The following is a 24282-nucleotide window of genomic DNA, read 5'->3' as shown; positions in this document are numbered from 1 at the left end:
GACAAATAAGATATGCTTTTTATCAATAAAAGAACACCAGATATATGAATTAAAATATGACACTACAAAAGAGAAAGTACACAGGGTAACTTTAGAAAAGGTAGCAATACAGTAGTTTTTTAGCTTTCCTAAACTCCATTACTTTAAACCAAGGCAATTTCCACAAGCAGAACTTGTTCTTCTAACCGGCAGATTTATGGTCACCCTGTTAGTGTATAAGATTGTCCTTTAGATGATAAAAGTTTGGCTACTTCTTCCTTCTATCCAAAATTCTGGGACAGGATGCATTGTGAGATTTGGGATTTTAAACTTGTGTAATGCACCCAGAGCCTGAAAGCACAGACACAATGGAAATATCAAAAGTAAGTAGAAGTTGGAACTTGTACATTTGCAGAGAGGGGAAGAGGTATAAATCTTTCACCTCTATATCCTTATAAGATTTCTACCCTTTTCGTGCCAATCATACAAATCACAGCATCACAGAGAGTCTCTGGTATATTCATTGTTCTAACCATAAACCCTCCCTGGAATTCCTTAGAAACTGTTGCACAGAAATTCATTCATTAAGATGGGAAAGAGAAATTAAACTGTTTAAGGGAGGTTATTTGGTCATTACCAATACCTTTATCCATCTTGAGATTCCACAAGATTTCCCTCTTTCTCATCGCAGTGAGATTATTTTTGCCATATGATTCAATTTAATCTGCTTCAAATTTTCTGAATAATTGAAATTAATAATGTACAGTCAGTCAGTAATAAGTGTATGCAGAAATAATATTTTTTCACATGCAATAAATGCTTCAGAGAGACTTACTATTAAAAACTGAATTAATAAAATTAATATAAAATACAGTTCTTTCGCATGAAAATAACTAACTAATGCTTTTATATCCAATAAGAAAAACAAAGTATAATTGATCTTCTGTGAAGACAAATTATGACCTAATTTTAAAACTAGAACTGATGCTGAGAGGTTCTTTTCTGCTTCTCTTTGAATGTCAGGAAGAATTGCCCATGGTTCAGGAAGGCCTGAGCCTCATATTTCAAGTTGGTTTCATAACACCTAGAGGTCCCAGCCAAACTTAGGAATTCTCTCAGATAAGTCAGGGAGAAAGTCCGCATCATCAAGAACTGTGCAGTCAAATAATGCAAACAAAAGCTTATGAGAAACTGATAATTTCTTTATTATGACCATTTCATTACAGTATAAAGACACCAAAATTAATTATAGAATAGATAATTTATTTGTAGCCTATTCTATTTCTTTCCCAATACAGAAATTATTGGCTTTCTGTGTTTCATGTGTGGAAAAAAACCACTCTTTGTTAAGGAAAAACTGATTAATTCAAATTATAATTAAGGCATACTTTTAACTACCGAAGAAAATTTATGGGTTCTTCATCTCTTGATTCTTCAAAATAAGATTAGCTGTCTGTCTAAAAGAAACATTTAATGAGGTACCAAATCCTACCTAAAAATCTACGTTAAGCAGGAAATCAGACTAAGTAACTTTTTTCCTTTCCTGTCTCACTCTGTTAAAATGTATATTTACAAAATCTAAGTAACTTGTACATAAGTCAACATTACTGTTTCTGCTTTATATTTTATGAGTTCTGTTCAAAGGATGGACTTGCTAAGAAGAATATAATGCTAAGAACAGAATTAAAATGATACGGTATTTGTAATACTTTCCTGAAAGCTGTGTTTGGCTGATTTCCCTGGGCTGAGTTAGATATGCCTGTCTCATCCATGCAATTTAATTAAAATCAAAACTTTGTATTTCTGCTTCACTTCTGCACTGATTAAAAGTCTCTACTCAAAGTCTGAGTGCACAGTCACAGTTGGATGTTCATCAATACCTGACAATTTTTTGAATGGTTCCAGTTTCATGGAGTTTTAAAAAATTTGCATCTTAAACCCTTGATTTTTGGGAGGGATCCTCTATTATCCAGACATTTAAACTCAGTTGATACATTCTCCAGTAGTTCACACAGAGATCAGTATTATTGTGTTCTCATCAGAATAAATCAGAACTCTGTGGAGCGTCCAGCTAAGATCCTTCTCCTTTTAACTTCCTATTGAAACTTTACAGATATTGCTGTAATGTGGCTAGAAATATTAATAATTTACGTATTTAAAACCTCTGTTAATGTTCACATTATTTTACCCAGATTTGCCTGTTTGTTCATCCATGACATTTTGAGTTAATTCTGAGGTTTTGTTCTACTATTTTCAGTACCTGGCTTCTAATTCTGCATGAGTGTATTAATAAAAATAACAATTTTAAAAAACCCCAACCAAACAAAAAATAGTCACTTACGAAAAAATATTTCCACATTTCTAGGGCTAAAAAATCAGATGGGGGGAAAAGCATGAATTGAGAAAAAATTCCTTGATCTGTTAAGGCAGAGGTAACACCTCAAGCCTATACAAATAGACAGATAATTCTCAAAAATTAACACAAGGCTTCAAGCCTCTACAGACAAAAAGGTTGTTCTCATAAACAAAAGGCTGTAGGCAAAGTTAGTATCTGTAGGTAGTCCAGGTATTTTGACGTGTTCAACTGTAATCTATAAATTGCCTTCAGTATACAAATAATAAAGCAAATGTAGGCTCTCTTTCAAAACGCTTGATGACTAAGAACCATAATGAGGCAAATTTAGAATCCTTCAATCTTCCAGTGATGTCCAAGGGATCAAGAGGTTTTAAAGACAAACTGTTGTATCCTGGGGCATCTTGAGTTATGGGATGACTCTCTAAAACCTGTTGATTTTACGCTTTTTTTCCCTCATCTAACTTCTTTTTAAAAGAATCGGAGATAGAGGAGGTGACATGCTTGTTGGGACTTGCCGCTTCTGGAGAGGTACCGAACACAGCCTATACCTCTTGTCCCTGCATTCCTGGAGGGGGGAGAAGGGGGAAGAGATAATCTCTAGCTTTCAAAAAAAAAAAAAAAGTGAGGGGAAAAGAAGAAATTGATTTACCTCTGTTACTGCTAAAAACCTTTTCAGAAAAGCCTTTACTCCTGTCACAGAAGGACACAACCTGACGTGAGGTGACCAAGCCAACTACACAGCGCAGAGAGGAGGAGGCTGGAGAATGGGAAGGCAAAAGAGAAAGCAGTCAGCAGGCGGAAAAACTGAATTTTCAGTTACAGGAGATTACAGGGAGCAGAGATCAAATTCCAGATCTACTCTGGGGCCCGCGCTCTGCCCTCAGGTACAGGCGGGTGATTCCGCTCGGCGGGCGCGGACCCGGAGGGAACCGGCTGGGCTGGAGGGACGGTCTGAAGGGGAGAGGACGGAGCCGCGGTGCCTCCTCCCCCTCGTTCTCCTCCTCACGGACCCGCTGCCCCGCTTGTCCCCGTGCCTGTGGCCGCGGCCGCCCCCGTTCCCATCTCCCCGGCCCCCGGCCCGTCCCCTCGGCACACCGCCCCCTCGGCCCCTCGGCCCGCTCCGCTCCCCCCAGCACCCGCCGGGGGCCGGCGGGAGGCGGTGCCGGCGGGGGGAGGCGGTCCCTGCCCGGGAGGACGGGCCGAGCCGGGGAGTTTATCCCACTAGAAGGGAACAGTTTCTCCCGCTGAGACTTGACAGCGCCAGGTCAGTGCGGGCTGCGGGGACCGTCCCCCGAGGTGAGGGGCCGGCGGGGGCGCGAGGAGAGCGCCGGGCTGAGGGAACCGCGGGCAGGGGCGGCGTGAGGGGCCGAGGGGCCGGGGGGCTACCGGGCTCGGGGCGGGCAGAGCGCGGAGCCCCGGCCCGCCGGGGATGCTCGGGGTGCCGGGGCTGGACGGCGGCTCCGCAGGAGCGGGGCGGGGTTCGAGGCTGTTCCTGGAGCGGGAGGACAACGGGGCGCTCGGCCCGGCCCGGGGGGAGCGGGGCCGGCGGGGCCGCTGCGGAGCCCGCGGGGCGGTGCGGGAGGGGAGCGCGATGCGGGGCCCGGAGCACCCCTGGCCGCCTCCAGGTGCCTCTGCCGGAGCCTCCTGCCCGCGGGAGCGTGGGCGCTGTGTCCATGGTGCTGTACCGGGGCCGGCGCGGGCGCTCCCGGGGAGGATGCTCGGGGGCTGCAGGGGGGATTCCCCCGGGCAGGGGGAGCTGATGCGGCTCCGCGGCCTCGGGGACAGGCACCCACAGGGCAGTGCTGGGCTCACCTGGCTCCTGCTCTTAATGAATGAACAGCCTTTTACTTATTTATTTATTTTAAATTTCTCAATCGCAGAAAGTCGGGGAGCCTTTCTGAGCCTGCAACAACTAAGATGCTATGTTGAAATGTATTGTGTCTTGATGGCATGCCTCAGGTTCGCAGGAGCATTTTGTAATCTTCCTAGTGTCATTTCTCTCCAGGGTATTCTGCAGCTAGAGAGTGCAAGTTCCTGTGGTGTTGTAACTTTGAGGCACTGTGTACACACGAGAACACAATGCTGACTTAACAGGGATGCATTTATTAATATTAGGGATGTCAGGCTGGTATTTATTCTGATTGAAAGCTCAGGAAATTATCAATTTCTTCATGTACTGTGGAGTCTAAGTTCCTTTAAATCAGATGGATCAACTATAATTCTTCTGGAAATAACTAGGTTTTGACATAGCCTTGTATTTGTGGCTCACTGCCCCATCTCTGAATAAGCTTTTGATGTGGCACATGATTCCATTTAAAAATGTCTATTAAAATTTTCTTTTTCTGGTACCAATTAGTCTATAATTTAATAAGTAATTTACTTTTCAAAAGATTACTATGAGTTGTTACTAGTTAACTAAAAATTCCCAGTGTACACCAAGTGACTATGACATACAGTACTCAGCCCTCTCCTTTGAAAAGAAGTTGCAAATGTTGTGCTCTCATTAACATCAGAATTTGTTGCATGAAGTCATGTGTTTGACATCATTATTCTCTTTGGCTGTCACAAAAAAAATTGCTGCAGAAACTGCTTAGAGATTTAATTACGAGATTGTAAGGAATTGCTGTTAGCAGTGCGTTAAGACGTGGCACAATATAAGCGTGGACTTGTCAGGGGGAGGGAGAGTTGAAAAAATAGTTGGCATGGACTTTGATAACTAATCAGAAATATAATTTAATGATATTTTACACAGGCAAGTTTTGAATTTTGATGTTCTTAGACATCAGTTTTGTAAAATACCCCACTAGCTGGTAGTGGTTCAGAGACTATACACTTGTAATTAGCCTTAAGATAGTGTGTGTTTCTTAGAAATGCTTCAATGTCAAATTCTTGGATAATACAATATATTAAACATCAGCATTCCATGCAACTTCCATTACAACATAGAATATATGAATAATTCTTGTTTTCCTCATTTATATTTCATATAATGAATTCTCAGAAAATTCTCACCAAAAGAAGGTGGCAAAACATTAGAATTTAACTGAAAAATACTGAAGCTATGCCTTTTAACCTTCCTTATGGTACCGATAAAAACACCCACTATCAACACTGCTTCTAAATCTGACTCTTTCGTGAACTTCTTTTCATAACCATAACTGCATTTCTAAGTCGATAAAATAAATTTAGGCGCAGCTTCAGTTACTGTCAGTAAAATTTTCTGCTTATAGCAATGGCTAATGAATTTTGAGAAAAGATGTATTGTAAAAACAAGGGAAAGTTTAAAAGTAGAATAAAAACTCTGTCTTGTACAAAGCCGGACTAAATAACGAAAAGGGCACTTGGTTGTTTCACCTTGATTTCTGAGGCCCTTTTTTTTACATATAATCTGTTCAGAATGGAGCTGGATATATTTACTGGGCATTTTTGTAACCTAGTTGTGGATCTCTAGTTGCCTGTATTTGATATTCAGAATCTGCATTTCTTTTACAATCCTTTGTCACAAGGTTTATTCCCATGGCCACCAAAGTCATGCAGTAAAACAATTTCCAGTGCAGTTTATTTCTCAAGAGAAATTATAATACAATTATAAAGTCTCCATGCTGGGTTCTTTTGGAGTCATGGATACAATACTTCCCATTAGTTATTGCTACTGGTTTATTTTTTTAATCACTGATAGGCTTATTAAATGTAGGCTATTAGATGATGAGTCCTCCTTGTTCAAATCGTTTCCATAATGATGTATTTTTTTTTGCAGCAGGGATCTATTTTTCAGGTACTTTATGCCAAATGTTCTTTATGTGTCAGATAACTTTTTGTGAACTAACTAAAGAAAAAGTTAGAACCAGTCCAAAGCAAGAGAACATGGTTGTACTCAAGTCCTACACATCCATGACACAAACAGAAGCTGGGGTTTCCCATTAAGAGGTCTGTTCTCAAGGATCTAATTTAACTAGTACAGAGTACTTCGGGAAAAAATCTCCTCTTTGCTCCCATCTTTTTCCCTATGGAGATTTTTCCAAGGCAGAATGAAAAATGAAAGAGCCATAAGATTTGTCTTCAGATATTTTGATTCTCAGGAATATGAAATGTAAATTGATTCCTACATTAAATGGTAAAGCTTTTACGTTTCTTTTGTCTGTTCCCCCCTCCCCTTTTTATTTTATACAAAGGAAAGTCTGGGGCTTTTTTTCAGTTGTGCTTTTTTTTAAATGTAGACTAGTCCATCTTTTCTCAGTTGTACCTGCTTTCAGGTTCCAGTGACAATGTAGAAAATGCTGGTGATGAGCAAATTGTCACCCCAGTACTAGAACCTGTGGTGAGTGGGGCTTGGGATACTCCACATCTTGCAGGTATAAGGAAATATATAAGGAGAAAATACATGTGGCAACCCTAGGGAAGATTGAGTTCCTACTTCAGCATCAGGTCTTCTACCGCAATGAGGAATTCTCTTCTGCCTGTCACTTAAAAGTTGTCAGCTCCTCTCACAAGGCAAAAGTAGAAGTAAATCTATCGTAGACTCTTGTTCTTTAAATTTAGAGTGGGGGGAAAAAAAAGCAAGGCCTGGTTTTCAGTCTTCATATCTGAAAACTTTCGCAGAACTTAAGTCAATTTGATGAGGTTCACATTTTTCTCCCACTCCACCCACACCTTCAATTACATTATTTGGCCTGTTTGCCCTCTCATAAACCAGTCTATAGAATTGAACTAAACAATGACATCATTCTCCAATTAAAATTCATGATATGTGAACTATATAGATATTTTTAATTACCTGTGTTGCACTAGTACCCAGCAGCCTAGTCAAGATTGGGGCCATCTTGTTACTCACTCAAATGTAATAATTGCCCTTATCCTTAATACTATATGATCTATGACATGAGAATGCAAATAGTTACACATTTACAATGGACACACAATATCGGGATGCAATCGATGCAAAGAATTAAATTTAAAATTCCAGTGATTTATGCTTACAACAGTAAATGATTCTTACAAAATTATGACAACTAAGTTATGTATATGTGTAATAAATCTCCACATTTACAGCAAAAAACTCCTCAACTTCTAGGCAGTATCCTATTCTCTAAATAGAGCTGTTCTTACTTAGCAGTTTCACTGGCTTTCACTGCAAATAGAGAAAATATCCTGCTTGGAAAGGGGAGGATAAGGCACTACCTCAGGAGCCGGGCAGTGCATTTCTGGAATGGACTAGCAGGTGGATGCTTTGTGGACTTGCATCAGCCACCCCCTTTCCTCATGACTAAGCAGATCACCTCCATGCCATGCAGTCTGCACTTTGAGGACAAAGTCTAGGAATTCAAGTCTATGAATCCCAAAGTCTACTCTGCTGGTTGATAATTAGCAATTTAAAAAACACAAAGCTTACGTAGCTTTGTCGATGTATATTCGGGCCCAAGTGGGCTCCATGCCTACTGAGGTGAATGTATGTGTGTGGTTATGGACGTGCTTGTAGGGCATGTGTGTGTGTAGGGAGGGTATTAACCTGTTATAGAAAGCCTTCCTACTTATCTCAGCAAGACTGAAAGGCTATATATAACTTCTGATAACACAGTATAATAAATATTGGTTAATATCCCAGTAGAAAAATATACAGAACACTCCACACTATTAAAGAAATGTTAGTTTATTGGAAGGTGCACAGAGCATAGAAAAAAGATCCCAGCTTCTGTGAGGTCAGTGGTCGATCTGCTGTTTCAGTAGAGTCAGGTTTGCAATCTACGTTCAGTGGTAGAAATTTTGTCCTATACACTGTTTGCTTCCACACAATTGCTACTGAATTACTACCCATGTGTGTGTTTAGTATGCTGAAAATATGGGGTCTGACTCGAAAGGAATTGCTGTTTGCTCAGTGAGACTAAAGGCCTGAAATTAGATAACCATGAATATATATTATAGCAAAAGTCCTACCTATTTTTCTTTAAATTGTATAAGAAATGCCAGTGTAACAGGGGGAGTATATTTATCTGGAGTACTGGTGTTTGTGATTCATTTCTTTAAATGAAATATTACCGTTTTGATGTGGACACTGAAGTTGGTGTTAGTTAATTCCAGACCTTCAAATTAGACACTAGTTCTAGTTTTGGTCTTACAGCAGCTGTCATGGGAGGAAAACAGTGTACTTTGTGCTGCTTTATGGACTGTTGGAATTTCATGAGCTCCATGGGGACTCCAGTCTTTCCTCTTTATCACAGATCTGATTGAGGCACATTTGAGATTCCCTTCTGTCCGAATCCTGTACTTTTTTATAGACTTTTATCTACGATTCCTCTAACTTACCCAGACATATGTATAAAATTCTAAATATGTTTATTTTCATCCAAACACTTTTAGCTTTCATGGAATATTCATATAGGATAAGTCAGAGCAATGGAGGTTTTCTTATTGTATCCTATGTTTTTCCACTGGGTTAAAGTCTTTCTTTTCAGAGGATTTCATATTTGCACAAAGTAGTCCTGCCCAGAATTATGATCTCGTCTTTAACTTTTTACACAATATGTGATTACACTGCATTGCATAAAGTGGAATTTTATGTTATAATATTGCATTATAAGTCCATAGTACTTGTGTGTTTGTTTAGATTTATTGAACACAGATGTTGTGTAACTGCTGTAACTATTTGTGGCTGTGAAGCAGCAATTCTGAAGTTTGAGAGGCTTTGAACTTAGGTTGCTATCTATATACAAATAGACTGATGTAGATTTGCACTGTCTGTGCTAGGGTATTATTTTAATATTGCTGTGAAGTAAGTACTCAGGCATAGTGGCTTGAGAGATACGTCAGGCTACCAAAAGAGTCACTTTGTTACACCAAAAAAAAAAGGAACTATGAAAAGAAAAATGTTAATTACAGGCTTTAACACTCACACCAAGATCTTCTAGTAGGGGTGGTCAGAAAAACAGGTTTTACTACCTAAACCTGGTGCTTTGTGGTGCTATCTAATATGGGGGCCTGTGGAAAAATGCAGCCACGTCTATTTACTGCCTTTCATAATGTACATATTTCCTCATGATAGGTTTGGGTACTGACTTTTTATGTCTACAGTAAACAAAGTAAATAAAACTGAGACTTTATCGTTTCATCTTGAATATGTTTTCCTTGGAGTTACTGTTCCCTACAGTGGTATTTAAGCTACAATATTTTGTGCTGAATCTCAGTTTTTAAGCTTAATAGAAGCATATTATTATGTGGTATATTGCTAAATTGATTTTTAATCCTACCGATGAATGCTAAAAAAAAAAAAAAGAAACCAAATTTTACTTTCAGTCACACCCAGAGAAATCTATAGTTAGGCAAGTACAGAAGTACATGAGGGCAAAAAGTTATTTGTACAGAGTTTATCTGTATTCTCTAACCTTATTCGGGACCATATTTAATGGAATCATGAGAAGTTTTGAAGAGGCTACTGGCTGAGGGTCTCATTCTGAAGGTCTCATTCCCTTCAGGGTAAGGGAAATATATGTTATCTATTTGCTTTCTAGCTTGTAGCATGTCTAAAACAGGGTTCTTGCACTGCCCTAACGATGCAGCCGTTCCTCCAACCCTGCTAAAGTTAACCAGGAGAGTGGATGGATTTACTTCATTGAGTCCCTAAAGTTCTGCCAGGATTTTACTGCATTTTGCTGGATTTCTTCCCTATTGTCACTCCCAGATGCCATCATTTGCACTTAAACTGCATATCTGAGATGCCTGATTTGTACATCAAGGCATGCTGGTGTATCTGAGTTTTAAAATTATGAGAAATATTAAGAGAAGCAGGCTGGTGTTTTATTTATTTTAAATTTCCTGTAGTAATGGTCTACATAAATAGAGTTTGATAGATGAGTGCATATTGCAAGATACCCATATAAAGGTATAGGCTTTTTGAGTTTTGCTTAGGACATCATTAAAGAACATGGAAACAAAAATTCTGCAAATATGCTTTCACTTTCAGAATTTCCAGCTGTTGCTGAAGATGGCTTGAGATGATAAACAAGATGAAATGTTGAGCTTTATTTAGAACAAAAGGGTTTCACTTTAGAGCAATTTCTGAATGAAATAAGCACCATTTAGGTTTATTTTCCTGCTTTTTTTTTTATACATTTACACTAAAGCTATTGCCAGAATTGCTAAACTGGCCTGGAATACAGTATTTAGTAAAGATCTCATCTGAGTTGTTATAATTAACTACAGAATAAGTTTCAAAATCAGTATTGTAAAAGTTTATTACGACACATCTTGAATTAAAAATAGGAAAAAAGCAAATATTCCAGAATTACTTGGAAAGGTTCAGGTTTTTAGCAGTGGCTTGAATGTATTTTTTGTTATTAAGGCAATGCAAAATAATCTCCAAAAATCCCCTAGAAGCTTAATTAGTTCCTATCTTGCCTTTTTCTTTTTTTTTTTTTTTTAATTATTTAGATGTTTTGTTGTAAGAAACGCTATTAGAAACAAATTCCACATTGCTCTCCAGGATTACCTTACCAATGGATCTCGGGTGTGTTTTACAAACCCCTTGGAGTGTTTGCTGTGCTGTGAGCTCCCAATTGTCCTGAATTGGTTAATTGTTTTTGTGATGCAGAGAAGAACATTATGGCACATGAATAGGAGACCCAAGAGGGTTCCTTACACAGTTTCCTTTGGGTACTGCCCAAAGCCTTGTTCTCTGGGCCTGCTTCACGTGATCAGCCTGGACAACTTGACCAATTAAACTGGGTGCGGCGGATATTTATTATGTTCACAAGATCTTGTTTAGGGTTGGGATTTTTGCAGTAATCCAATCCCTTGTATAAAATATACACTTGGAATCGTTGCACCGGCTTAGGTTTTATCCTGGTTAGATGGGATAAAACATCAGGTTATGCAAGTTACATTTTGACACCGGTAATGACATTTGAGGAATTATTTTCTGAGATCAGGATTACTGATTTATTAAGAAATAGTCGTTACAGCACAGTTGGCGTAGGCAGGAATTCTTGACAGTGCTTGAAGGACTGGAAAACCCATCAGTGTCTAGAACCCATTTTTCCTACAACAAAGATATTTTCTTGTAGACGTGTCTTCTTGAAAATTTTAAATCTTAATCCAAAAATAGAATGTTAAAGATATATTTTCCCACAAACGTACCTTCATATTTTAATTTCTGTAACAAACCCGTTCACATGCTCATACCAGAGTTCACAGGAGCAACTCTCCTCATGGAATGAGTCTGCCTCTATCACTGTTTTCATTGTGCTGGTCACTGGGGGATCGTATCTGTCAAATTTTTAATGAGTCACAGTTTTGTTAAGGAGGGCATTTTCATGCAAGGGAAGAGTTGCAAGCAGTACAGCGGCTCTGAGCTGGACATAATATGCTGTTTCATCCTTCATGATGTAATACTGAGGATGTGGAAGTCATGTGCACTTCTTTCCATTCTTTTTCTAGGTCATGAGGGTGCCAATTCTAAGTAGGTGAGAGATCAAATAAAAACCCAGAAAACTGCTTTCTGTAGATTTTATCAATTCTGTTTTTCAAAGATGACAATATTATCAACAGTGTTCTGCTTCTTTACAAATGAAAATATTAATAAATCAAAATTTATGCAGAATAGGTGGAGTAATATGCAATGTTAAGATTGGCTCTGGCTTTTTAATCTTGTGAAATAGTGAGATTATCTTTAATCTTAATAGAGACTACTGGTGTGCAGCGTGATTAGATTAATTGCAGTGGTGGATTAAGGCAGGGATCTAAGGCCGATGTGGGACTTTGGAGGCCCAGCAGAGAAGTGAGTTGGGAAAAAGGGAAAAAGCTGTCCAGAGTGAATATTAGGAAAGGAAATTAATTAATTTAATTAATTAATTAACGGAAGTTTCAAAAGAAGGCGGTGGGAAGATTGGCTATAACTGCTGTTTCTCTTTATTAATTTAGCCCTTTTTATGTTTGCCAAAGAAAGTAGTCAAACCCAGGAAAATTCTTTTAAAAATACAGCTGTTTGCATTTCTTTTTCAAAGTTTAAAGTTCACTGCTGGAACCTTCTTGATTTTGAATTCTTCTCTCTGGTCTCTTATGAGATTTTCAGCTTTTCTTGGTTTAAGATATGCTGACAATGCCATAACGTGGTCTTTCACTGTATTTTGGCATTCCTACTCATTGTTCTTTTTCTGCCCAAGTTTGTTCTGTTTTTTAAATCTAGCCTTATTTATTACTCCTTTGAGAACAGGAATTGTCTGATATGCTAACAACAAGTGACAGCTTTCCTGTCACTGAGGACAGGAGAACAGGCAGTGAATATTGCTGAAGCTGAGGTAAGTTTAGAATAACAATAACTTGTGCATCCCCTAAATTTGATATACTGTAGTGTGACCACGTTCTCTGACGCAGGCTGGGCAGCAGATTCCTGTCTCCTCCCCAGCCACCAACAGGAAGGCACAGCACAATGTTAGACAGCATGTGGCAATTTTCAATTTCTGCTGAAGGCTGACCCTTAGACAGGAGGGTGATTCTTTTGTTGGCACTAATGAAATGCTGCGAGTCTCCATAGAGTGTCAGAATAAATGCACTTAAATTAAAAAAACAAAACCACAACAAATTAGTAGACATTAAAACAGTGAGACAGTAAGACTTTCTTCCTTTCCTCCTCAAATTTGCATTTTGAAGGGAAGAATAAAGGGAGGAAAAGGTTTGAGGTGAAGAGACAGTGTAAGAGGAGAGATAAAGCAGAGAGAAACTCTAATTGTCCTGAAGGAAAGCACAAAAAAAGCAAGAAGGAAGAAGAAATCGATGCAGGTATGGTTACCACTTTGCTGACAATTACTCCAGGAAGGGCTAATTAATGTAGTAATTATACCTGACACTCTGTGGAGGAAAGGAATTCTCTGGAGTTCAAACAAGCAGGAGTTATAGGGCCTCCATTCAGCCACAATTAAAGAAAGACAGTGTAGGCTAAATACTAAATGCCACTGTTTTCTGATTCCAGGGCTATATAAACTGTTGTATAGCTCCTCAAAGAAAACACCTTCTAAATAAGAATTTCTGAAATTAAATCAGAGAAAAAAATATTGGAAAGTCTCCTGCAGAGATGAGTGTTGCACTGGGACGAGTTCCTGACAGCCCCCAGGGGACATTTCCCTCCTTCATCTTCCAGGAGCTTCATTGAGAACATGTTCCCATGTGCCCTTTGGTGCTGGGCAGTCCATCTGCTGAAAAGTGAGTTTTCCTCTACATCCCTAGGGCATATGGATTATCTTAGCTCCTAGAAGCCAGGGGTGATTTTGAGGTGCTTATTGAATCCAGTCTCTTGTTAATTTTTCTCAGAGCAGAAGATGAGATTAATTAGCAGTGTCCAGCTTGCTGTAGTATTGACATCTTTATATTGTGGAGTCTCAAAGCAGCAAAGTATTTCTTCTGTTTTCATGAGACACAAAGACAGATGGGTAAATGCCCCTGCTAGATATCAGTTATAGGAATTTGATCATTTTACTTGCTTTGTCTGACTTTGTCAAGAATGGAACTTGTATCTTAGAGGTTTCCATCTCTGCAGGGTTTTTTGCACATGAGTGCTGAACACTGTCAGAGCTCCATGCTTCCCCTTTCTAAAATCTGAGTACTCACTACAGGTCTTGCCAGGCAGAAACTGGGGCCACATTTAGGAAGAAAAGGTTATTCGCAATTAAATAACTGTGTGAATTCGAGGAAAAACAAAACAAACCCCTGAGCAATTATATTCCCTGGTCTCAGAGAAGCCTAATTGAACCAGTAAGTCAAAAAGTGCTGTAACTTGGGCACAGGAAGTGGATGGGGAAATTGTTAAGTTCTTAGGATTGTCCCTGGTCCAGTTTTAGCTCATCCAATTAAGAGCCATTCAATAACTTCCCAGAAATACTTTGGGGGTCAGCATGGGCCATGGACCATTTGCAACAGGCCATTTACGTGTTGCCACCCAGTTTTGACAACTGGGGGAGTCTGATCATAAGTGGAACAGGTATGGCCAGAGTGAGAGTCCTGCTGCTCCTCAGTTCATTGATATAACTGAAACGGAATCGGCTTAAATGCCTCTCGGATTTGTTACTATTTTCTTTTAAGGTTCTTCCTGCCTACAGAGCAAGAGATCTGTGCTTCATGTTTCATTCATAAATTTTTAGCTCTAAAAGATTAATGATGTATAACATGGAGATCTTTTTAAATTTGAGTACTTCTGGCATACAAGAAAGAAGTGGAAGTTGTATATTTGGCACAGTAGAGGTTGGAATTTTATGAAAACAAAAATCTCTATCAGTCATTTTAGTCTATGTTCTCTGGTCATTTGGCTGTCATGTAAATAAATCAAAGGACAAATAACAAAAAGCCCAAAATCTTTTAAAATACTCCTAATTTCTTTTCTAGCCACTGGTGAAGGAAGAAGGCGTTAGTGTGGTAGAAAAAATCTTTATTTATACATCTGTCCTGAGCGTATGTTAGTAAAATACTTGTATATGATAAAGCTGTTGCTCTGAAAAATACTTTGAAATTTTTACTGGCCTGCTGTCCATTCCAAGAACTTTAGACAACTAACATTGTAACTCACCTGTAAAGTATACATTACAACTTGTTTGCTCTGAAAATTCCTTTTGGCTCAAGTGAAAGCGCGCAGGGCAAACAAAGTTATGAAATGTGTACACAAGGTGTGAGAGGAGATGATTACACTTGGGTATAATTTATGGTCCTGAGCCTTCAGGGTCGTCAGTGCAGTCTGACCTGTGCTCACCATCTCACTGATTTGAGTGGGATCACAAATGAATATCAGGGCTAAGTCAGACTGACTGATTTGCCCCAAATAGTGTCAACAAATAAATCATAGATTTTTAATTGTTCTTTTAATTAAATAGAAAGCCCAAAAGATGAACTCAGTGATCCTTGTGGGTCCCTTCCAAATCAGAATATTCTGTGACTCTGATTTTAAGACTTGAAGATTTGAGATCTAAAATATTTGACAGTGTGGCCACTATTTTAAACTCCATTTCTGTTGTGAAAGTTGATAAATATTTTTACTGTTAAAATCCTTTCAGCCATGTGATCATTGATTCAATTAAAGGAGCAGAAAATTCCATGTTTTGTTGAGACTTAAAAAAGATACATCAAGAACCTTTATAGGTATTTAAGCAGATGAAGCATTCGGGAAGAAATGTAAAGTAAGTGACAAGATTTTTCAAGAGAATGAGACACAGGCTTCCTAATAAAAGTATGACAATTCAGAGACCCAAAGCACCATTGAAGATGAAAATTCTAATATTTTAGTTTCAAATAACTGACCAGCAACCTCAGAAATAGTATAGAGAGAAGGACGTTGTCTTGAATATGGGAAACTGGAGGTGGGGGAAAGCACTGCATGGTATTTATTTATATAGGAAAAATATCCCAGGGCTCCTCAATCCCTTCTGTTATTCTTAATTAAAGAGTAATTTTTAAAGGAATTTTTTTAAAACAAAGCGGTGTCATTTTTAACGTACCTCACACTGGCTAAACTAAAAGTGGGTAGGTTTAGATTAGATATTAGGGACAAATTGTTGGCTGTGAGGATGGGGAGGCCCTGGCACAGGTTGCCCAGAGAAGCTGTGGCTGCCCCAGCCCTGGAAGTGTCCAAGGCCAGGTTGGACGGGGCTTGGAGCAACCTGGGACAGTGAAAGGTGTCCCTGCCCGTGGCAGGGGGTGGAACAAGACAATCTTTGAGGTCCCTTCCAACTCAAACAGCTCCATGGCCCTGTGGAGGCAGCACGTTGTTCCACGTGGTGTGGGCAGCACATGACGCAGCCAGGCCCAACTGAGGAGTAACCCAGAAACGCAAAGTTCTGTAGGAGCACTTCCTGTCTGCTGAATCTTGAAGGCATATTTTTCAAAATTGCTCCACCTTGGAAAATCTTAGCTAAAACAGGGATTAAACCCTAACAAATGGGTATCCAGTGTGTTAATATCAAAGCCAATTTTTAAACAAACTTAAATGGTTTGTAACAAAGTAGGAGTAACACAGAAGGACAAATAAAGGAACTAGTGTGTGAATCATCCTGCCTGTTAAAAAGTCTTGTTCTGTCCTTATACAAACAGTTCCTTGAACAGTAGATCCAATTAACTTAGTTGCCTATCGATATGTCCTTTTGGAATTTTGGAATTTGTCGTTTGGATTTGCTGATGTGTTTTACAAAGTGAGGTCAAACTCTCTCAGTGGTGACACCAACAATAATTTTGGCACATTGTGTTAAAACTCCTCTACACTGTAGTCAGTTCTGGCTGGAAAAAGCCAATGTTTCCAAAAGCTCTTGGGATGAAGAGAAAGAGACCAACAAAGACACAAGAGGTAACGGTGAATATTATAAGCCTTGTTTCTTTAGAATTACATTATCAACTGAAAAATTAGTTTTTTAATGGGCATTATTTGAATCAATCTGTTAAATAAATATTGATATTTTATAATATCTTTCCAAATTTCAAGTATTCCACATACCTTTGAGATGTGCTGGCCAAATTTAGGAGCCACTGAAATATAGAACTTCTTAGAAAGACCTTTCAGAATGAGGCTGTATCTTAATATTTTATTACAGGGAACCAGAAGCACGAGAAATCCCACAGGGAAATATGTTCCTTTTTGGTAAATTAATCATGGCTTCCAGAGCAGAAAGCCCAGAAAAGCATCTAAACATTTCCAGTTTAGTTTTAACTACTTTGTCAGTCATTTAAATTTCCTTCCTCTGTATCTGAACCACGAACTGCTATTCAAAATGGTTTAAAATCATAAGTTCATATAGCCTGAAACTTTTTCAAGAAAATAAAAAAGCAGTCTGTGGCCTCTGGGAGAGTAAATTCCAGGGTTAATTTATAACTAAAGCAAATGTATCTATAAAAAGAAGAAAAGCTCCATAAGAAATATGTTAACAAATGACAAGAAAAAGGAGGCTCGATAAAAGATATCAAAACTTGTTTGGCACCAGTGATTTTATGACTGAGGAATTCAGTTATAGGTGTGTTGGGAGTACCAAATCACAATTCTTTAAATTACTAATGGGAGACAAAGCTCTTTATCATGGTCAGAATGTGTTTGCATGAAATGTTCAGTCCTGCCCTCTATAAATAAACTTTTAGTACCCACACTCTGCATCTGCAGAGTGTGTCACACGGAGCAAAAGATACACAATTTCTGTTGAATCACTTGTCAGACACGCCTGCTGATACACTTTTATTAGAAATGATGGCAACCAAGACATTTCTTCCCCTAAGTTTGTAGTGCTCCCATAAGTTTGTAAGTTGTTTCAGCTTGTAATTTTTCCCTTTCTGTATTATTAAGATTCTTCTAGAATCGTGGTATATTTGTTTGCAGGAAGGTTCAGTGTATATGACATCAGTGTGCTCTGCAGCGATAGGCAGCAAATCGTATCAGTTTGGATTTGTTTACTCCTGTGGTAGATACATGAGTGTCCTAGAGGTCTTGGACCGGTGATGTAGATAATGACTTTGTACTTACCCCAGAGAGATGGATTAGCCTCGGATCAACGGCAAATTAACTCCTGTGGTCTGCCTCGAACACTCGCTGTAGAGCAGTAAACCCCCGTCTCTTGTCAGCCACTGAAAGAGGAAGGGCTGTTTCTGGAACTGCAAATGTAACTCACGGGGAGATCCCCCTGTTAACAGCTGTTGGGGGAAAATTGAAAGGAATCCCTTTTGTTTGCACGGCTGAGTTACAGCACAGGGTGTGCATCGCTCCCGGGAACCGCAGAGCCACAGCACACGGTGTGCATCGCTCCCGGGAACCGCAGAGCCACAGCACACGGTGTGCATCGCTCCCGGGAACCGCAGAGCCACAGCACACGGTGTGCATCGCTCCCGGGAACCGCAGAGCCACAGCACACGGTGTGCATCGCTCCCGGGAACCGCAGAGCCCAGGAACCGCAGAGCCACGCAACTCGTAAAGGTGGCGGAAGCTGATTTAAGAGTCCTTTGAATCTTTGTACAGTTTTGTTGGACGTGTCATCGCTGTGACCTTCCAATATGATCACGCTGAATTACACTACACTGTACTCTTCATATGGCACCGTTGTACAGATGTCATATGCGTAATGCCTACCCAAACTACCAAGTCAGCAGACTACTTATAGGAAAAGTTTAACAAAAAGTAATTAGTTTTATTTTCATCAATTCCTTTTCTTCTTTTGGTATCTCTACTTGAGCAGAAATGTCATTGCAAAGGCTTATGAGTAAGAATTTTACACCGAATATCCAAAATATTTAATTCCTTTCGATGATATCTTTATTGACCTACTGATTTTACTTGTAGTGAGAAAATTATTCTCTCCTAAATAAAAACTTATTAATGGCTGTTAGTTTTTACCCTCTTGACCATTTGAATATTTTAAAATATAAGCAACATCATTCAGCTTCTACTTATTTAACTAATTATCTTTGTGGGTTTCATTGACATAGACTTAGTCATAAAGACTAAGAAGTGTTGGAATATCCCCACCTTAAACTATTAAGTGTTTACTATACCTAAGTATTTAAACACTGTGATTGGTAGGTGGTAATCACCCCCTATCACGAAGATGGAGAATAGTTTAGAGCAAGAGGCTTCTTAAGCTGCTCTGAATCAGCCTCAGGAGGAGCCTCTCTCACTGCCCACCAAGGAACCCAAATCCTCGTTAGCCTTTTCCAATACCTGCCACACAGGAAAATTCTGAGAACCGATTTTTCAACCTCCTCAGCTTCCTGAGATCCTAGGAAAAATTACTCTAATACAACAAGCATGAAAATGCGGACGTGTGTGAATTTGAGAGAGCAAGTCTGTGTTGTGGAGCAGAAAAGGAGTGCTGTAGAGGTAGGAATTGCTCTCTCACAGGAATAGGACTCTATTCCAGAAAGAAGCCTTGTCTCATAGCCTGATGCTCTGAATGCAGGGACTCCACAGACCTTAAAATTCCCCAAAGCTGATTCTCAGATGATGTTGAAAAAAGAGAAGGTGAAAGATTCAGGGAAATACCTTGGATATGTTCCTGGGGTTTTTTTTAGCTAACATACCATGTGCCTTTCTTCTCAATCTCTAGGAATGCCTTGGATGTCTGTCAAGACCACAAAGTTGTCCGTACTGTAGAAATGTATAAAAGTTGTCTCTAAACAGAGTTGCCATTTCTCTTTTCCTTATCTGTGAAGGAAACACAGCAACTCCCACTGGGGAAATTTCATCTTAACTTGATCTTAAAATAAAAAATCAAGGGAAAGGTCATATCCTAATAAGCTGTGCAAATCTAAATTCCCAGGGAGCTTCAAAATGATATTGTATGACTAGGGCATTAACAATTTTCCAACAATGTATTTTTGAACTGCTTACAATAGTGGTTTTAACATGCGGGGGCAAATAGTAAAAGAAAAATACAACTGGCAAGATCCAAGACACAGCTGAGTGCTGTGATTCACAGCACCCCTTGACAATCCACGGGCTTTGTATCTGACAAACATCATGGAATGGGCAACTTTTCTGCTTTCATTGAGATGGAAATCTTGGGAGGAAGCTATTTATTGCTCAGTTTATGTATTGTTGTGATCTCAGTATCGATAGTTTGTACTTTTCCCCTAACCTAGGATTATAAAGCAGTGATTTTCTCAGAACATGCCTACTTAGTGTGATCTGTAGTTTTGTCTTGGTAGAGATTTTGAGTTTGTTATGTTCATATTGACCAAGAGGTCCAGCATTCCTGTTCAAAATACATGCTGCCATTGTTGTCCTGCAAAAGGTAAATTAAATAAACTGATTCAAATTTTACAGTCATTTTTAAAGGAGACGATATTTGTCCCCAAATTATCTTGTCTGACTCAGTGACCATATACATGTGGAGCTGTAAAAAATATTCCATAGTTCCAAAATAAACTATGTCCAGTACCAGTTTACATCTGGAACATTTTAGGAATTAGATTTAGACCACTGTCTAATTGTATTAGTTTTACACAGCATTCCATACAGGTTTTACCAGCCCACCCTTTGCATTGGGAAGGTGTGGCATGAGATTAACACTGTCTTCTCAGAGCCCAGTGAATACCAGATTCTGCTTTTGCAAATAGTTTGGTGTTTAACCTGTTTTGTGAAGCTCTAGTGATAGTAGAAAGTGACCGTGAGAGATCCAAACCAGGCTCTAAATCCACAGTCTCTGCTGGGTGAAATGGAATTAGATTATAGTTGTGCTTGGTTTCATCCTTGTCATATCCCTCTACACCAAGTATATCACTGGGGGTGATGGATCCCCTAAGCTGCTGCAGACTTCTTTGTTAGTTTGTCCCGAGTGTAGTGATAAGCCTTAAAACAGAGGTTCACACCTTTGTTCTGCAAAGCACAGGAACCACAGGCTGTGGGAAACCATCGGCTGCTGAAGACCCCTCCTGATCTTTTGGATTAGAGATGATTCAAAAGGTTTCAGTGGCAGTTTGCTCATAATAGTGTCTTATCCTGACATTCAGCACTACATTACACTGGATGTAATTCAGATGTCCCTTTAGAATTTTTTTTTGTCATAATCTCAATAGTATTTTAATATGAGTCTTTTTAAATACAACTGAATCTTTGAAGAGGTTGACCATGTTGTGATCTTGCTTCAAAATCAACATATAGAAATTTGCAACTGTTGATACTTGTTTAGAAGTTAAAAAAAATTAGAACAGTAAAAAGTGCCAGTAGCTTGTCCTCAGTACATACCAGAGCGACATGTTCAGTTGTTCACACATCTGCTTGAGGGGTTACAAAAAGTCACAGCAATGACTTTTAGTTCCTCACACTAAACTTGCTTGCCTAGAAGAGGAATCTCCTTAAAAGAACAATGGGGTATGACAACAATAATTTATTGCAAGGTTAACTGTTGGTATTTATCTTCCAGTGGAAGATAAATAGCTGATATAAAAAGAAACCAATCAAGTTATCAAGTATCCCAGAGTATTGCAGTGTATGATTTGTGGTTTGTATGTGAAGATGACACATGTATTTAGATCAAAGAAACATAGTTACATATAATTATTCAAAATAACATTTTTCAGAAAGTTAATTAATATGGTTTTCAGTATAATATCTTATTCCATTAATGCTCTAGAAAAAATACAAGAAGTTACATAATTATATTATATAGTATATATATAATTATATTATCTAGTATATATATTATATATTATCTATTATATTATATATTATAAATAATGTGTTATAAATATGAGTATTTAACTGTACATTTTTGTCTTGAATTGTGGCATATTCCTCTATTTATTACAACAGGAAACTGAAAGGTTTGCCGTTAGCTGTCCTCTACTTGCAGAAGAAGTTCTTACAGTATTTTTAATATAGAAAAAACCAAGACAATGACAAGAACACGTGACAGAGAAGGGAACTGAAATTTTCTCAATCTCTTTCTTCCCTTCTTTTTAAGGCTGTTAAAATTTAACATAGCTGCTTTGCTTGTCCCACTATTATTAATGCTGCATAACCCTATAATTATTAATCTTACTGAAATAGTGTTAGAACTTGATTATACCCTTTTCTCCTCACTTGGAAGCAGAAAATTCTGTCAAAGACAGAAGTGGAATGGCAGTTCAGATTTTTAAAGAAAGCAGGCAAGTTTACATGAACTGGGATCTCAAATCCCAAATCCAGTGGAGCAGAGGTGACTGGGGCACACCAAGATTTTCTAGCTTAGATCTGATAGTCACTTCATACTCTCCACATACTTGTGTGCTAAATACAAAGTGCAATCAGAGTCTTTATTGATTTAGTAAAGCATTGGTAGATTCTTTACAGCTGGAAACACATTTACAAAAATGGCTGCTGAGGACTAGCTGTTAAAAATAGCAGAATTATGAAATTATACATACATAACTTTCTCCTAACAGTAAATTGTTCTTACCTGTGGATGCTCCACTTTCTGCTTGTGTCCTAAAATAATGTCATTTTAACTCTCAAACATTTGTTGTCAAAAATAGCAATGCCAGTTCCCATCTTCCTTTACCAGAATGCTCTGGACAGTTACACATCACTGGGAGATCAAACCCCTGCTGCCTTGGGCTGCCCACGTGTCTGGCAAGGGTGACACATTCTGTGCGTGGGCACTCTGGGCCAAAGGTCACCAACACTACAAACTGCAGAATAACATCAAACACAGCTTTGGAAATGTTTAGTTTATTGCAGAGGCAAAGAACAGTAGCAAAAACCATGGGATGTTAAAGGGGTGCTGTGTATTGCCAGACAGGTAATTTTGCTTAAATACAAACATCCCCTGCTTTTGAGAGGAATGACATTTACAGGACTGCTGTACAGTTCCCTGAAGGAACAACTGACCTGTGGGAAATAATTTTCCACACCTTGGCAGCTCAAAATGATTATTTCTTCATGGGGAAAGCAAGACAATTTCAACTGATGAATTGGAAAAACTTGTACTTCAAAAGAGAAAGGTTGACAAAAGTAGGGCCAAGTCAAAGCAGATGTATTCATAGGATATTAATAACACAGAGGAAGAATAACCCATTAGAAAGTAAGATCAAACAAATTTCTACCTTTTAGTTTTCAGGCACATCGTAAAATCCAAATCTTGCCATATCATTTATTAGAAAATACAGTAGGTTTGTATCCCAGTAACAAGGTCAGGACTTTGGAGTAATTTACATTGCTATATCATTGTGTAGATTATATTTAAGTTCTTTTTGAAAGGCATTAATGATTTTGAAATTAAATAGAAGATGAAATCGTGGTTTTTTTCCCCACAAATATTTTGTGTATTTTTGCTTATAAAGAGGCTGTAGGGAGCATATTCATCTTTTCATTCAGGTTCAGACAGCACTTTCCCATTGTGTTTTTAGTAAGTTACTTCTGTGTTTTTAAGAAAATGGCATCTTTTGTTTGGGGTTTTTTTCCCTTCAAAATTACATTTGGAAAAGAATTAACTATCTCCATCAAATTCTGCGCTGCTCCCAAAGACTTTTGTCAGATTCTTAGTAAAATAGGGGGGGGGGGCCTTTTCTCAGAAAACTGTTAGGGGTGGGTTCAATAACCTTGTGTAACAGCTGAGCATGTGCCCTTCTTAATTATCAGATAATGTTGTGCTGATAATCCTTTATTGGGTGCATGTATTGGGAGATTTTCTTTCTCAGTGGTAGAGGGAGTTTTACTTATTAGTATGAGATGGTAGGAATGACATAATTCAAAATAGTTTGATTTGTCTGATGTATAAACTGACATCCAGGCCTAGTTAGAGCTGGTTAGAGAAGCCGTTAGCCCATAAACTTGCTATTTTAACCCATTTCATTTAGTTTAGAACACAAGACAATACAGTTCTGTTCTAGGGCTGTCTGGTATCACTTATTGCACAGTAACTCAGATCCTGGGTGCTGCATCTGAGGCTGTTTTGGGGGTTTTTTTCCCTTTGTTCACTACTTCCTATAGTTTTAAGCACGAGCCTGCAAGAACTTTTTCTGAAGTGTGTGAATCAGAAAAATCCTGACGAAATTCCCATATTTTTGGTTGAAAGTAAGAAATACAATAACACGAAAGGAGGTGTGTTTGTGCTGACTTAATGCTGAGCTTTTATAGTTGATGTTTTAGTATTCTTTTTCTCAGGTTGCTATTATTTAGTCATGCACAGGCTTTAAAATTAATATCTTATATCTAGCTCTTGCAGAGATTTTCATCAGAAAGTTTCCACTCGTTTTCCTTCTGGAATGAAACACTGAGCACAATGTTACTTTGGACTGTGTTTTATACTGACCCCCAAAAAACAAGAACAGGGAAGATTCTCCTGATGCTTGTAGCCCAGTAGAAGATTCTGAAGTGAAACTGTTCAAGGTACTTAAATTTAGAGCACAATTCAACATTAATTTGCTGATTTTCATTAAATACTTCTCACAGGGTTGCAATTGCAGTCACAAAAGCAAGCTCACCCTGCTTGTGCCCTGAATCCACACTCCCTGTGGAGGCAGCCTGAAGT

At 38.7% G+C, this 24282-nt stretch overlaps 1 protein-coding gene and 1 long non-coding RNA gene across 4 annotated transcripts in view; one reads left to right on the top strand and one right to left on the bottom strand.

The window, feature by feature from the left end:
- Positions 1-2786: 2786 nt before the first annotated feature.
- LOC116792271 lies at positions 2787-3360 on the bottom strand. Its single transcript, XR_004359047.1, has 2 exons — positions 2985-3360; positions 2787-2900 (listed from the first exon to the last, which is right to left on the bottom strand). It is a non-coding gene; the product is annotated as an uncharacterized LOC116792271 (long non-coding RNA).
- Positions 3361-3490: 130 nt separating this feature from the next.
- The window catches only part of PPARG (peroxisome proliferator activated receptor gamma), a 56642-nt gene continuing 35850 nt past the window's right edge, over positions 3491-24282 (top strand). Inside the window, exons 1-2 of one of the 3 annotated variants that reach the window (XM_032699259.1) lie at positions 3566-3599; positions 10757-10832. The gene's annotated coding sequence lies outside the window, so the exon portion shown is untranslated. Of the gene's footprint in view, positions 3632-10756; positions 10833-24282 lie in introns of all 3 variants that reach the window. The other 2 variants (XM_032699258.1, XM_032699260.1) reach the window with 2 other exon arrangements.

This window comes from Chiroxiphia lanceolata, chromosome 11 (genome assembly GCF_009829145.1).
Source record: "Chiroxiphia lanceolata isolate bChiLan1 chromosome 11, bChiLan1.pri, whole genome shotgun sequence".
NCBI classification, from domain to species: Eukaryota; Metazoa; Chordata; class Aves; order Passeriformes; family Pipridae; genus Chiroxiphia; species Chiroxiphia lanceolata.
The sequence above is the reverse complement of the archived record's forward strand: the minus strand, read 5'-3'. Positions and strand labels throughout refer to the sequence as shown.